Source organism: Podarcis filfolensis (genome assembly GCF_964270895.1).
Source record: "Podarcis filfolensis genome assembly, chromosome: 18".
In the NCBI taxonomy this organism is placed as follows: Eukaryota; Metazoa; Chordata; class Lepidosauria; order Squamata; family Lacertidae; genus Podarcis; species Podarcis filfolensis.
The window spans coordinates 2291356-2305250 of record NC_139622.1 but is presented as its reverse complement, the minus strand read 5'-3'; the positions used below and the strand labels follow the sequence as shown (position 1 = coordinate 2305250).

General features: G+C 46.0%; 1 protein-coding gene across 2 annotated transcripts in view; it reads left to right on the top strand.

The window, feature by feature from the left end:
• Nucleotides 1-5424: 5424 nt before the first annotated feature.
• MEF2B (myocyte enhancer factor 2B) overlaps nt 5425-13895 on the top strand; it is a 32341-nt gene continuing 23870 nt past the window's right edge. Inside the window, exon 1 of one of the 2 annotated variants that reach the window (XM_083594766.1) lies at nt 5425-5528. The gene's annotated coding sequence lies outside the window, so the exon portion shown is untranslated. Of the gene's footprint in view, nt 5538-13895 lie in introns of both variants that reach the window. The other variant, XM_083594765.1, reaches the window with a different exon arrangement.

Sequence of the window (13895 nt, the reverse complement as noted above, 5' to 3'; positions counted from 1 at the left end):
TAGGGCTTTAAAGGTCAGCACCAACACTTTGAATTGTGCTCGGAAACGTACTGGGAGCCAATGTAGGTCTTTCAAGACCGGTGTTATATGGTCTCGGCGGCCGCTCCCAGTCACCAGTCTAGCTGCCGCATTCTGGATTAGTTGTAGTTTCCGGGTCACCTTCAAAGGTAGTCCCACGTAGAGTGCATTGCAGTAGTCCAAGCGGGAGATAACCAGAGCATGCACCACTCTGGCGAGACAGTCCTCAGGCAGATAGGGTCTCAGCCTACGTACCAGATGGAGCTGGCAAACAGCTGCCCTGGACACAGATTTGACCTGTGCCTCCATGGACAGCTGTGAGTCCAAAATGACTCCCAGGCTGCGGACCTGGTCCTTCAGGGGCACAGTTACCCCATTCAGGACCAGGGAATTCTCCACACCTGCCCGGCTCCTGTCCCCCAAAAACAGTACTTCTGTCTTGTCAGGATTCAACCTCAATCTGTTAGCCGCCATCCATCCTCCAACCGCTTCCAGACACTCACACAGGACCTTCACCGCCCTCACTGGTTCTGATTTAAAAGAGAGGTAGAGCTGGGTATCATCCGCATACTGATGAACACCCAGCCCAAACCTCCTGATGATCTCTCCCAGCGGCTGCATGTAAATGTTGAAAACCATGGGGGAGAGGACAGAACCCTGAGGCACCCCACAAGTGAGAGCCCAGGGGTCTGAACACTCATCCCCCAACACCACTTTCTGGACACGGCCCAGGAGGAAGGAGCGGAACCACTGTATGACAGTGCCCCCAGCTCCCAGCCCCTCAAGACGGTCCAGAAGGATGTTATGGTCGATGGTATCAAACGCCGCTGAGAGATCCAGCAGAACTAGGAAACAGCTCTCACTATATAAATAATATAATTATTTATATTATTTATAATTATAGTATACACAATATAATTGCTATTATTATTATTATTATTATTATTATTATTATTCAATAGGACATCCCTCTTTTCACTGGAGAAATGTTGGGGGGTATGTCAGCGTGCAGAAATGTTGGGGGGTATGTCAGCGTGCAGAATGGCTTTGACTGGCCGGCTAAACCAGGTGAGGGCAGCTCAAATCCTTGGTGATTTAGGGACATCCCTGCCTGCAAAGTCAGGCTCTGGTGAACAGAGTGGATGAGGTCAAGAGGGGGGTCCAATGGTCAAGAAGTCTCCAGAGGTAAGTGAGGGGCAGACGGGGCTCGTCCACCTGGAAAGGGAGTCCATCTGCGAGAAGGAAACTCTGATCCTAAATCTCCACTGCCTTGCAGAATATCTTTGGGAGAAGATAAAGGCTCAATTCACAAGTTCACAAGTCCCTAAGGCGGTTGGAGGTTGCACGCCTCCTTCTGGCAACTCCTGCAGCCAAGCTGGTGTCAAACATCTTGCTCTGCTTTCCTTTGGACCCCTCAGTGAGGCCGAGAGGGGGGTCTTGTCACCTGGGCAGCCCAGGATCCCCAGACACACAGCCCAGGCTTGCACCCCGGGGAGACAAACAAATGCCAACCATGTTCTGCCTTGAAGCCTAGACTGAGGATGCTTCAACATGGGGTGCCCTCCGAGGCAGTAAACATGCATCTTTCTAGGGACTGTGGTTAAATCTTCCAATTCTGCAGAGAGGGGCAGGCAATTAACCGGGGTGTTAATGAACTAATCCTAATGGTTTAATTGCTAATCTTAATTGCTCCCAGAGATGGTGGGGGGAGAATCACTTCTGATGCATTTGTCCTCTGCAGACCCTGCTCCCCGAAAGCAATGTGCAGATGTGTTTCTTCTGGACCTGCCCCCCCGCCCCAAATCAGTTTACTTTGCAAGTAAACTGGTCCTGAGGATAGAGAACGACTGTGGCCAACGTCATGTGTGCACTGCTTCCCAAACCATCAGTCAATGGGAGTGTGCCTGATCCAGCAGGCTCCTCTTAAGTTTTTATTTTCTTTTGTTTTTTGCATTACCCCCCCCCCCGTCATAATGTTTGATTGGTTTCATTTTACTTTCCAGTGTCCATCATAAAATGTTTAAAAGCGGGACTGAGTTCCCTTACCTTTTAAAAAATTATATAGATAGATAGATAGATAGATAGATAGATAGAGAGAGATCTATAGATATAGATATAGATATAGATATAGATATAGATATAGATAGATGATAGAGATAGATAGATGATAGATGATTAATAATAATAATAATAATAATAATAATTCATTTATACCCCACCCATCTGGCTGGGTTTCTCCAGCCACTCTGGGTGGCTCCCAATAGAATATTAAAATCCAATAACCTATTAAACATTAAAAGCTTCCCTAAACAGGGCTGACATCTGGTGGGAGGGCGTTCCACAGGGTGGGCTCCACTAATGAGAAGGCCCTCCGCCTGGTTCCCTGTAACTTGGCTTCTCACAGGGAGGGAACTGCCAGAAGGCCCTCGGTGCTGGACCTCAGTATCCGGGCAGAACGATGGGGGTGGAGACGCTCCTTCCAGTATACTGGGCTGAGGCCGTTTAGGGCTTTAAAGGTCAGCACCAATACTTTGAATTGTGCTCGGATCAGGAAACTTTTTCAGACCATGTGGTGGGCTGGACTATATTGGGGGGGGGGAATGAACGAATTCCTGTGCCCCACAAATAACCCAGAGCTGCATTTTAAAGAAAACAACACATTCTACTCATGTAAAAACATGCTGATTCCCAGACCGTCCACGAGCCAGATTGAGAAGGTGATTGGGCCACATCCAGGCCCCTGGGCCTTAGGTTGCCTACCCCTGTGATAGATAGTCTGGGGGGTTGGGATGGATATACAGTCATACCTCAGGTTACAGATGCTTCAGGTTGTGTGATTACGGGTTGCGCACTGCGCCGAACCCAGAAGTACCAGAATGGGTTACTTCCGGGTTTCGGCGCTTGCGCATGCACAAAGCACTAAATCGTTCTTTGCGCATGAGCAGAAGCGCCGATTCGCAACCCGCGCATGTGCAGACGCGGCGCTGCGGGTTGCGGACGCTGTGGGTTGTGAACGTGCTTCCCGCACATATCACATTCACAACCCAAGCGTCCACTGTAAACCCAATGCCTGAGCGCAAAACCCACCTATATCTGTGATCAATAAAGTTGCAGCCATTTCTAATCCAGATCTTTGTTGGCTTGTGTTTATTAATCACATCTTACATTTAGCCGCTGCCGGTGCGTTTGTGTGTGTGACACTGCGACTGGGCCCACAGTGAACAAAGAAAGAAACTTCGTGGTGAGTTCTCCCACCTCTCCCCCCCCCCCGAAAAAAATCACTGCTTTAAGAGGAAAGGGAGTACTGAAAAAGGAGAGAAAGGAACAAGCTCATCATCTCTCTTTCAAAGGACGCAGGGTACCAGATCAGCCCTTTCCTGGACTGTTACATTTCTGCTAAACTCCCTCCTACTCTCCTGGCCTCCTGCCAATCGGGCGCATGTAACCGGAGGCTCTGGGTTGCATCAGTTTCCCCTCCAGCACTTGTAAACACAGAACTTTCTCTGGGGACTCTCTGGCTGTCTCTCGTTCTCCAAGGATGGGGGATTCAGCAACCAGAGAGACCTCTCTTATCAGAGAGAGAGAGAGAGAGAGGTTTGCCGTGCACGATGGAAAGAGGAGCAAGCCCTCTAGTCTTGCACAGACACTATTATAGAATTGCAGAGTTGGGACCCCCAAGGGCCTTCTAGTCCAGCCCCCTGCAATGCAGCAACCTTTTGGCCAATGTGCGGCTTGAACCCACAACTGTAAGATTAAGAGTCTGGTGCTCTACCAGTTGAGCTGTCCATGTGTGTCAGTTTGGATTTCAAGTATGAGGTTGTTAGAAGTGAAGCATGGGGGAAATGGGGAAATCTTTATTCTGGATTAATCCGCCTGGGACACACTTGTCCCTGTTTTATAAGATTGCAGGCCTTTCAAGCGTGAGCTCAGCAAATTCAGACCAGATTTTAAAGGGCTAAAATGGGGCTGCAAACTTGAACTGGTGTATGTCTACAAAATGAGAAGTGGGGGATCCTGTCACTTGTACTAAATCAGCATCTGGGGGGGGGGATAATACCAAGGGTCCAAGAAATACCCTTCACACACTGCATAGTTAAACTATGGAACTCACTGCCACTGGAAGCAGCGATGGAAGCCACCCTAGATGGCATGAAAGAGGATTAGAGAAATTCATGGAGGAGGAGGAGGTTGCCAATAGCTTTCAGCCACGATGCCTAGGCATCTCTTTGGTCTGATCCGGCACATTCCTGCTATTTTCTTACTCTGGGGCAGAATCTCCTGCAGGGCCTCAGATTTTCATTTTCCGCATTTCTTGTGCCTTGAGGTGTGTGTCTCTGAGAACGCAAAGAGTGCTTGACTGTTTGAGGAAGACAACCACACATGTCTCTGTGTGACATTCCCTCATTGTCCTCCTTGCCAACTGTACCCAGACTTTTAAAGGGAGGCAGTTTGTCTACATTTGCCTGGTTTTTCTCCTATTGGCTTTTCTTTGTAAGCTCCTCCAAGTGCAGAGAAATTTGTTGGTTTAAATGATTTTTAATGCCACTCTGGCTAAAAACCACAACAAGGCACCCTCCCCTCAGGCTTGCAAATGACAAGCTGAAAAGATAACAGCACAAAAGGAAAACGGATTGGGAGGGAGAAAGAAAGAAATAAGCAAGTTCAGAGCCAAGTTTTTAGCTACCTGTTATCAGTGTAACTCTGTAAACTGCATCCACCATACTCTGAAATCAATGGCACAGCTACCTTGATTCCAGTGGGTCCATTCTGAGTGGAGCGGAGTTGGAAGGGACCACAGGGGCCATCTAGTCCAGCCCCCTGAAATGCAGGAATCTTTTGCCCAACCCACGACCCTGAGATTAAGAGTCTCACGCTCTACTGACTGACTATCCCAGTATTCCATTTACCTATTTATTACATTAATTAAATTCACATACCCACCCACGGCATTCAACCAAGTTTTCTGCGTGGTGTACGCAAAGAATAAAATACAATTCATCTTTAAAAAACAAAAAGCCAAATACAACAAAGGAGCTAAATCAGAAAACACAGAATACAAATCTTTAAACTCAGTGATTGCTGCCTTTTCTCTTTGCTTTACTTTAAGCGCATCGCGTGTCTGACTCACGTGTGAAAGCGGCGTTTCAGAAGCGTGTTTGAAACCACGTGGTGGGCGGGGCCAGCAGGCGTTCTGAGGGCGGGGCGTGCGCGGAGGTGACTGTGTACCTTTCTGCCCGCCCCACCCCTCTCTCTCTGTCAGCCAATCGAGCCTGCATATGCAAACGACCCGGCCGAATCCGGCCCAATCAGAAAGCGAGGGGGCGGGGCTATGCAAAAGAGGAGCCTTCCCATTCTGAGCCCAGAGGCTGGCGGCGAGGGAGGCGCGGAGTGTTGCGGGCGAGCTTTGGACCCCACCGGGCAGCGGCGCCGGGGAGAGGATCTGCTACTGAAGCGGAGAGCTTGGCTTTTCCCCCGGCAGAGGGATAGCAGGACCGCACACCTGAGCACAGGTGCGTCAGGTAAGCCCCAGGGGAGGCGAGGACTCCAAAGAATGAATGGGCTGGCGAAGCTTAGAGAGAGGGGTGTGTTGGTTGGGGTGGGGGACACCTGGAAGGCTGGGAAGGCGCTCTGTACATGCTCAGAGGTCTCCACGCCTGCCATCCTTGCAGGAAACGGGTCCTCCTGATGCACCTCGGTATTGTCTACACTCGCTGGAAGTGGCTCTCGGGAGTTTCAGAATGGGAGTTCAACTTGGGGTCGAACCTGGGATTCCCGCATTGCAGGGGTTGGACTAGATGACCCTTGGAGTCCCTTCCAACTCTATAATTCTATGATTGCATATATATAAGATCATCATCATCATTATTTATAAAGTGCTGTAGATTTGCTGGGTGCTGTAGAGAGATTCAAATCTTTGCACCGTTTCTGCAGGAAGCCTTGTCCTCTTGATAGTTGTGGCACTAAAGGAAAAGGGAATGGGGAGGGGAAAGGAAAGCAAGCGAGAGCAGGTGCAAATCGAAAGACGAAAAGCAAAATAACCTTTCGGAGTTACGGTGTGGTAACCCCAATTTGCAGACGGGCTCTGAATTTCCTTCTGAAATGGAGGCGTTGTGCTGTTCTTATTTATGGTGTCAGGCATGGGAGGCAAGAGAGTTATCTAGTCTGGTCCCACCACAAATCCATCTCTCCAAATTCTTGCAAGGACAAAACGGGGAAATTAAAGGATGTTAGATAAGTGATCCAGCCTTCTGCTTAATGGGGGTGAGGGAAGATTAAACATATTAATTCTCCCCTCTCCTCCAATCTCCCAATCTCCTCTATCTTTCCCTGGAGGAGGTAGACTCAGTTGTTAAGCTTGGCTCTCCTTTCTAAAATCTAATCCCACTTTCTTTAACAAAAAAAGGGGAGGATTTTTGGGGATTTGTGGGAAGTTTTAAATAGCAACTCAGCGTTGCAATCTGCAGAAAGTTGTTGCTTTTTCTTCGTAAGGATTTTTTATGTCATTTTATAACGTATATAAAACAGAGAGAGCAGTTTGCACAGATGCAAACTGAAAGATGAGGAGCAAAACTTTAAAACAGGTGTGTCGAATGAGCACAATTGCACGTGGGTTAAAATAGCAAGTCCAAATATATAATATTGGCGTTACCTGATGATCAAGTAGAGATCCAGATTTGCCAGGCATGGAGAAATGTCAAATAATAAAAAAGAGGTTCTAGTCCTTGCCAATACCTCAAATTTTCATGTAATTTTCTCCATTCTTCCAAGGTGAGTGGCACCAAGCATCCCGTGTCAGATTATGGGCTGTTTTTCACTGAGTTACAATTACTATTTCATTTCATTTCATTTCACTTTTAATTTGTGTACTGCCTTTCTATACACAAGTCGGACATCTGAGTACACACCCATTATTTAATTCTATCTTTCAAAAGGTGTCATTTTTTTCCTAAAATACAGTATAAAAACTGAGTTTTTGACTTACACTGTGGTTTTTACATTGCAATTTTTTTTAGAACTGCCATGAGATATGCAGATAAATGGTGGTATACAGATTTAATAAATAAAAATAAAATTTGCAAGCTGAAGAAACAACAAAATAGACAGCCAAGATCACACACCTAATAACAATCTCATCCAATGCAAAAAAGTCACAATGAAAACATAACTTTAAAATAAACAACATATCAAATAAAGCAATATTCAATAATCCATTGGAATATAATAGTAAACGGTAAAATTAAATATCAGCAAATAATCATTAAACAGTTTACACTTAACAATTACAACAAAGAATTTACCAGACTTTAATCAATAAAAATAATAGCAACTCACAATGCATAAAATACCACAAAACATACAAACCATGGGAAAGGATCAGATTGAGAAACAAGGACACACAATTTACAGAATTATTTTTTTTAAATATCCCTGAACTCCTCTCTTCCCAACTGCTTCTGCTGTTCCTAAAGTCATGGTCTGCAAAGTCTTTGCGATGCCTCCATTCCCTTGCCCTTGCAATGAGAAGAGTGATTTTTGAAAAATTTAAGGCGATTCCATGACCACCGTGAACTGTACTTTCCCCCCCACATCTACAATCTTCTGTCGCATCAGTAATGTGTCTGGAACTGCACAGGTTTGGGATGTCTCATGGCAAATTGCAGACTTGCCCTAAAACCGGCTAAGAATAGGGGTTTTTTAAGAAATGAAACAAAGTACAAACAAAGATTGTTGTAAAATAAACGGCAGGTGCACTTTTTTGTAAGGTGGAAAAGCTTGTCTAAACAAAAATGGCTTTCCGGAAAGAGAAAGTACTGAGAGCGGGCCCTTGATAAATCTCAGCACATATTTATTTCATAAAATTTATATACCGCTTGATTGGGAACAAACAAACCAACAAACCTCAAAGTGCTTTACAAAGAGAATGAGAACAATAAGGTAAAAACTACTCTTTAAAACATTCAAATGATAAAATCAACAAGAAACTAAAAATGTATTAAAAGATACAGCAACGTTTGATGTGTCTGGTTCGGCTTTGCCTAACAAACGTGTTTTAGCAGGTGCTGGAAAAAAAGATATGTGCTGCGCTGGTGTCAACGGGCAGGGAATTCCGGAGTGTAGATGCTGCCACGATAAAAGATTGATTTCTTGGAAAAGGGGAACGGGTATTATGCCGGCACCTGTAAGTCGTCCCTATGCCACGGTTCCAAACTATGGAGAAGGCATGTAAGGGGTTGGATGATCACACAGGTAAACTGGTCCCAAGTTTTTAAGGCCTTTCTTGAACTCAGCTCAGTAGCAAACTGGCAACCAGTGCAGATCTCTGAGCAGAGGTCTTACATATGCTGACAAGGTCACATCAAAAGCCCTGCTTTGAGTTACTGTGGAGAGAGCATCTGATATTTTAGGCACCTGCCGGAGTAACTCTTGAGCAGGGGTCAGCAATTTTTTTCAGCAGGGGGCCGGTCCACTGTCCCTCAGACCTTGTGGGGGGCCGGACTATATTTTGGAAAGAAAAAAAAAAGAACAAATTCCTGTGCCCCACAAATAACCCAGAGATGCATTTTAAAGAAAAGGACACATTCTACTCATGTAAAAACATGCTGATTCCCAGACCACCTGTGGGCTGGATTGAGAAAGCGATTGGGCTGGATCCGGCCCCCGGGCCTTAGTTTGCCTACCCATGCTCTTGAGAATCCTGCTTCCTGAGCTCTCTAGAGCTTGATATAGTTGTGCCCAAGCCTTGAACTTTGTAGTGGGCATGGACGTAGCCAATATATTGGGGGGGGGGAGCTTTTGTGAAGGGGGGCAGAACCTCAGATTTGTATTGATTTTGATTTAATGGGGGGCAGCTGTCCCCCTCAGCTATGCCCGTGGTAGCAGATGGGCAGCAAGTGCGATTTCCGCAAGAAAGGTGTGTATTTATTTTTCATACCCTGTCCATCTGACTGGGTTGCCCCAGCCACTCTGGGCGGCTTTCAGCTTATATAAAAACATAATAAAACATTAAACATTAGAAAGCTTCCCTATACAGGGCTGCCTTCAGATGTCTTCTAAAAGTCAGATACAGTGGTACCTCGGGTTACATACGCTTCAGGTTACAGACTCCGCTAACACAGAAATAGTACCTCGGGTTAAGAACTTTGCTTCAGGATGAGAACAGAAATCGTGCTCTGGCGGCGCGGCAGCAGCGGGAGGCCCCATTAGCTAAAGTGCTGCTTCAGGTTAAGAACAGTTTCAGGTTAAGAACGGACCTCCAGAACGAATTAAGTACTTAACCCAAGGTACCACTATAGTTCTTTATCTCCTTGATATCTGATGGGAGGGCGTTCCACAGGGCGGGCACCACCACTGAGAAGGCCACCTGCCTGGCTCCCTCTAATCTCACTTCTTGCAGTGAGGGAACTGCCAGAAGGCCCTCGGAGCTGGACCTCCGTGTCTGGGACGGACGAGGGGGGTGGAGACAGGGCCGAAGCATTGCAGGGTAACATAGAGTCCTGCAGGATTGTAGCCCAAGTCGTATCTAGCTGAGTCTCCTGCTTTCAACAGTGGGCAGTCAAGGTGTCTCCAGGAAGCTGATCATGGGAAATGTGCACAAAATGATGCACAGCGTGGATAAAATTAAGAGGGAGAAGTTTTTGTTCCTCTCTTGTGCCCTTCCAAGGAGAGCTTGCAATGAAGGTGGATGTTGTAAGTCTCCAGACAGACAAAAGGAAGGCTGCTTTAGGCAGCACAGAGAATTCAGACTCCTCTTTTCCAGGGACAGTCCTGGATTTACAGAAGCCGTCCGGTTTCTGATTTGATCCCAGAATGTCCTGCTTTTCCTTAGGACGTCCCTATTTCCATCTGAGAAGTGTTGGAGGGTCTGGAGTTATGTGATCCCCGAGCCAAGGAGATAAGTAACTAGACGATATGATAATCTTTATTGCCATTGTCCCATCCAGAACAACGAAACTGAAAATCTACATCAGACATTCAGAAACCAACAAACCTGCTATCCCAGCCTGGTTAGCCCCCTAAAAACTCTGATACCCCATAATTAAATGCACTACCACCTGAAGGCAGCCCTTTCCGGGGGAGGGGCAGCTGGCTGGTCATTTATTTTGACCGGAGACTGGACTAGATGGGCCCAGGCCCCTTTGGGACCTGCTGCAGAGACCTTCTTAAGTGGGAAAAAACCCGAAATCATGCTCCTTCCCCACAAGGGAGCATTAAGCAGTAAATGCTCCTCCAGCTTCTCTCCTCCCCACCTGAAATTAATTTCTGGAAAGGACTCTCTCCCCAGAGATCTGTCACTTTTGGCAATGGAAACTTTCCCAGGCATTTCAATTGTAGAGAGAATTAATTTGTGATTATTGTTGTTATGTGTAGTTCTCCTCTTCCTCTGTAGCTGCTGTTTCAGAACTTGGTATCGGTTAGTTAAATGACATCGAGGCCTAGATCAGAGAAGGACTATAAACCTTGATTTCCCCCCCAGCCCCTAAAAAATGCACCCGAGCTGATGAACATTCCTGTGGGAGGGAGTTCCATAGTTTAACTCGGCACTGTGTGAAGAAAGGTCCTGTATTCATCTTCCTTGGATTTTCACGAGTTCAAATGTTAGGAAAGAGGGAGAAAAGCTTTTCTCCGTCCACATTCTCCATGCCTAGCATAATTTTATAAACTGCTGTCATTTTTCGATCTAAGCTTCTCATTTTTTGAATTTAAATTCTATTCCCTGCATTTCTGTAGCAATTTGTCTTTGAAATTTTGAAAAAAAAATCTCCAATAATTTAGTGCAAATTTCTCTGTTGCAGTGGCTAGAATATTGACCCAGGACCAGGGTTGGAATATCCGCTTGGGCATGAAGCCCAGTGGGTGTGACTCTGGGCTAGTCACTGCTTCTGAGCTTCTAACCTACCTCACAGGGATGTTGTGGAGATTAGAGAAAAACCGGGATATAAATGCAACAAATAAAAAAACCAAAGATAATAAACACATTTTTGTAGGCTGTTTCAACTAGGAAATATCTCCTCAAGCAAAGTATTTTTGTAGGTTGTCTTTCCTTTTAGGTGCTAAGATATTCGTGTTTGGAAAACTGCATTGCAAAGTTTGGATAAGTGCGAATCTCCAAGAATGCCTGCATCCTGCTTCTTGCATTATTATTTTTTTGATACCACATATTTGATCGATTTAAATGTGAACTGGATCAAAATTCTCCCCCGTGCCTTAGCTGCTGGAACAAAACCCACTCTGCATATCCAGAGATCTGATTCTAAAATCTTAAATTTGGGCAGCGGAGCCTTGGAGGCCAGACTGTGGGATTCTCTGAGCAGGGTACACAATGTCTCTGTTACACAGCCTAAGCAGGTCTACTTGGAAGTAGAATTTAATAGGGCTTGCTCCCAGGTAAGTAGGGTTAGGCTTGCAGTCTTAAGTGACCATCACCCTCACTGGTCAGACGACAGGTCCACCTAAGGTCCTTTCTCCAATGATGGTCAGCGCACAAGCCTGATGAAACTGGATAGCTCAGCTGCTTAAAGGGTGGTGCTGATAGCGCCAAGGTTGCAGGTTTGATCCCCTTATGGGACAGCTGCTTATTCCTGCATTGCAGGGGGCTGGACTAGATGCTCCTCAGGGTCCCTTCCAATTCTATGAAACAGCACTCATTGAATTCCTGGTGTCCAGCATTGAGCAATGTTGTTGTAGACTGCCCCTGCACATGGAGGTTCAGTTCCAATAGAATGTCATATAAAGAGTCTTGTTGGATGTCAAAGCAAGCACACATCTATTCTGACATCCTTTCACCCACGACAGATGGCCAAACAGATGCTTGCCAATAATAATAATAATCATAATAATATGCCACCCATCGGACCCTCTCTGGGTGGCTTCCAGCAAAACATAAAAACACAAGAAAACATCAAACATGAAAAGCTTCCCTATACAGGGCTGAATTCTGATGTCTTCTAAAACTCAGTCCTTTATCTCCTTGACAACTGACAGAAGGTTGTTCCATGAGGCAGGCGCCACCACCAAGAAGGCCCTCTGCCTGGTTCCCTGTAACTTCACTTCTCACAGGGAGGGAACTGCCAGAAGACCCTCGGAGCTGGACCTCCGTGTTTGGGCTGGACGATGGGGGTGGAGACGCCCCTTCAGGGATACAGGACCTGAAGATGTAAACACTCCCGCAATATTTTTTCTCTCACCCCAGTCTGATGTCCAGAGGTAGCTTTTCCCTGCCTGAGGAGGCTCCATCTCACTTTGGGATTTACGTCATTTTTCTTTCTTCAAGGCTGGGTGGGATTCCACCCCCTCCGCCCCCTGTCTCAGTATAAACCCCCTTCCCACCCCCCACCCCGACCACTTTGCAGAGGAGGCTTGTGACCGGAACAGCGAATGGGGAACTGCTACCCCCCCAAAATAAACTGCGACTTTCACTCTGTGTCACTCCAGAAATTAGCCAGAATCAGCACGGGCAGGTGGCATTTCTGTGCGTGACGCAGAAGCCAGGACTTTAAAAATAAAAATAAAAATAACTATTTCTGTAGAGGCCAAGAAAAAAACCCCCAACCTGATGTATTAGGGTGAGCCTGATAATCTCTAGATGAGTTTTTAAGTTCGGAATCCCAGTACGTTGCTGAGTGTTTTGCTGCCAAACACCCAAGTATCAAACTCTTGAGCCTTTGGCCTCTGAACCGACAGTTTTTCGGATCGTAAATCATTCTCAAAAATAAGGAATGCAGGTGTTAATGTGCTTGGAGGGACTTCATATATATCACATTTAAGTCTCCCCCTCCCCCAATGAGCTGAAAGAGGGTTCTCTTCATCCTCATTTAATCCCCACTACAGCCCTGCAAGGTTGGCCAAGGCAACAACAGCTCCAGAATCGCTCACTGAGTTTTGTGGCCGAGTGGAATTTGAACCTGGGTTCCCACTTCCTACATATTCCTCTATTACAGGTGAAACTTGAAAAATTAGAATACAGTGGTACCTCGGGTTAAGTACCGGTACTTAATTTATTCCGGAGGTCTGTTCTTAACCTGAAACTGTTCTTAACCTGAAGCACCACTTTAGCTAATGGGGCCTCCTGCTGCTGCCGCGCCGCCAGAGCACAATTTCTGTTCTCATCCTGAAGCAAAGTTCTTAACCTGAAGCACTATTTCTGGGTTAGCAGAGTCTGTAACCTGAAGCGTATGTAACCCAAGGTACCACTGTAAGTTCATAATCATCACAATTATAACAAATAAAGGCTTGACATATCTCGCTTTGCATGTCATGAGTCTGTCTCATATACTAGTTTCACCTTTTAAGTTGTATTACTGAAATAAATGAACTTTTCCATGATATTCTAATTTTTCGAGTTTCACCTGTACATCGTGCATGTCATCTAATATACGTACATTCCTCTATTTCACATATTATCGTTTCTCCACGTTGCTCAGATTTCAAATCCTGCCCGTGATTTCATTTAATTGCTAAATTAAAATAAATAAATAAACCCCAAAGGCTTCTATGCTGCCATAAACTGTCCATCGTGCCGATCTCTTATTCACGCCGTTAGCTTTGCCAGTTCTGCAGAGAGCGCTGATTTGTAGGAGCCGTTCTTCTTTCTCTGGACTTCTTTCCAGTTCTTCGCAGATAAGATTCTGGCTGCTGTTGGATATTTGGCGATCTTCTTGCACATTTCGCATTCCAGACGAGCAGTTTGTGGGGAAAAGTCACTTTGACCAGCGGCGAGGGTGGGGGAGTCTGTGAGATGTGAGACAGGAGTGGACCTTATGAGCATTTTTAAAATAAATTTTCTCACATCTTGGGAGGCTCTTGAGAGGGTTGAAATCATGTGTGCTTCCTAAATGGAGCTTCCATGGACAGAGCCAGTCTTCCTTGGAACGGCCGAG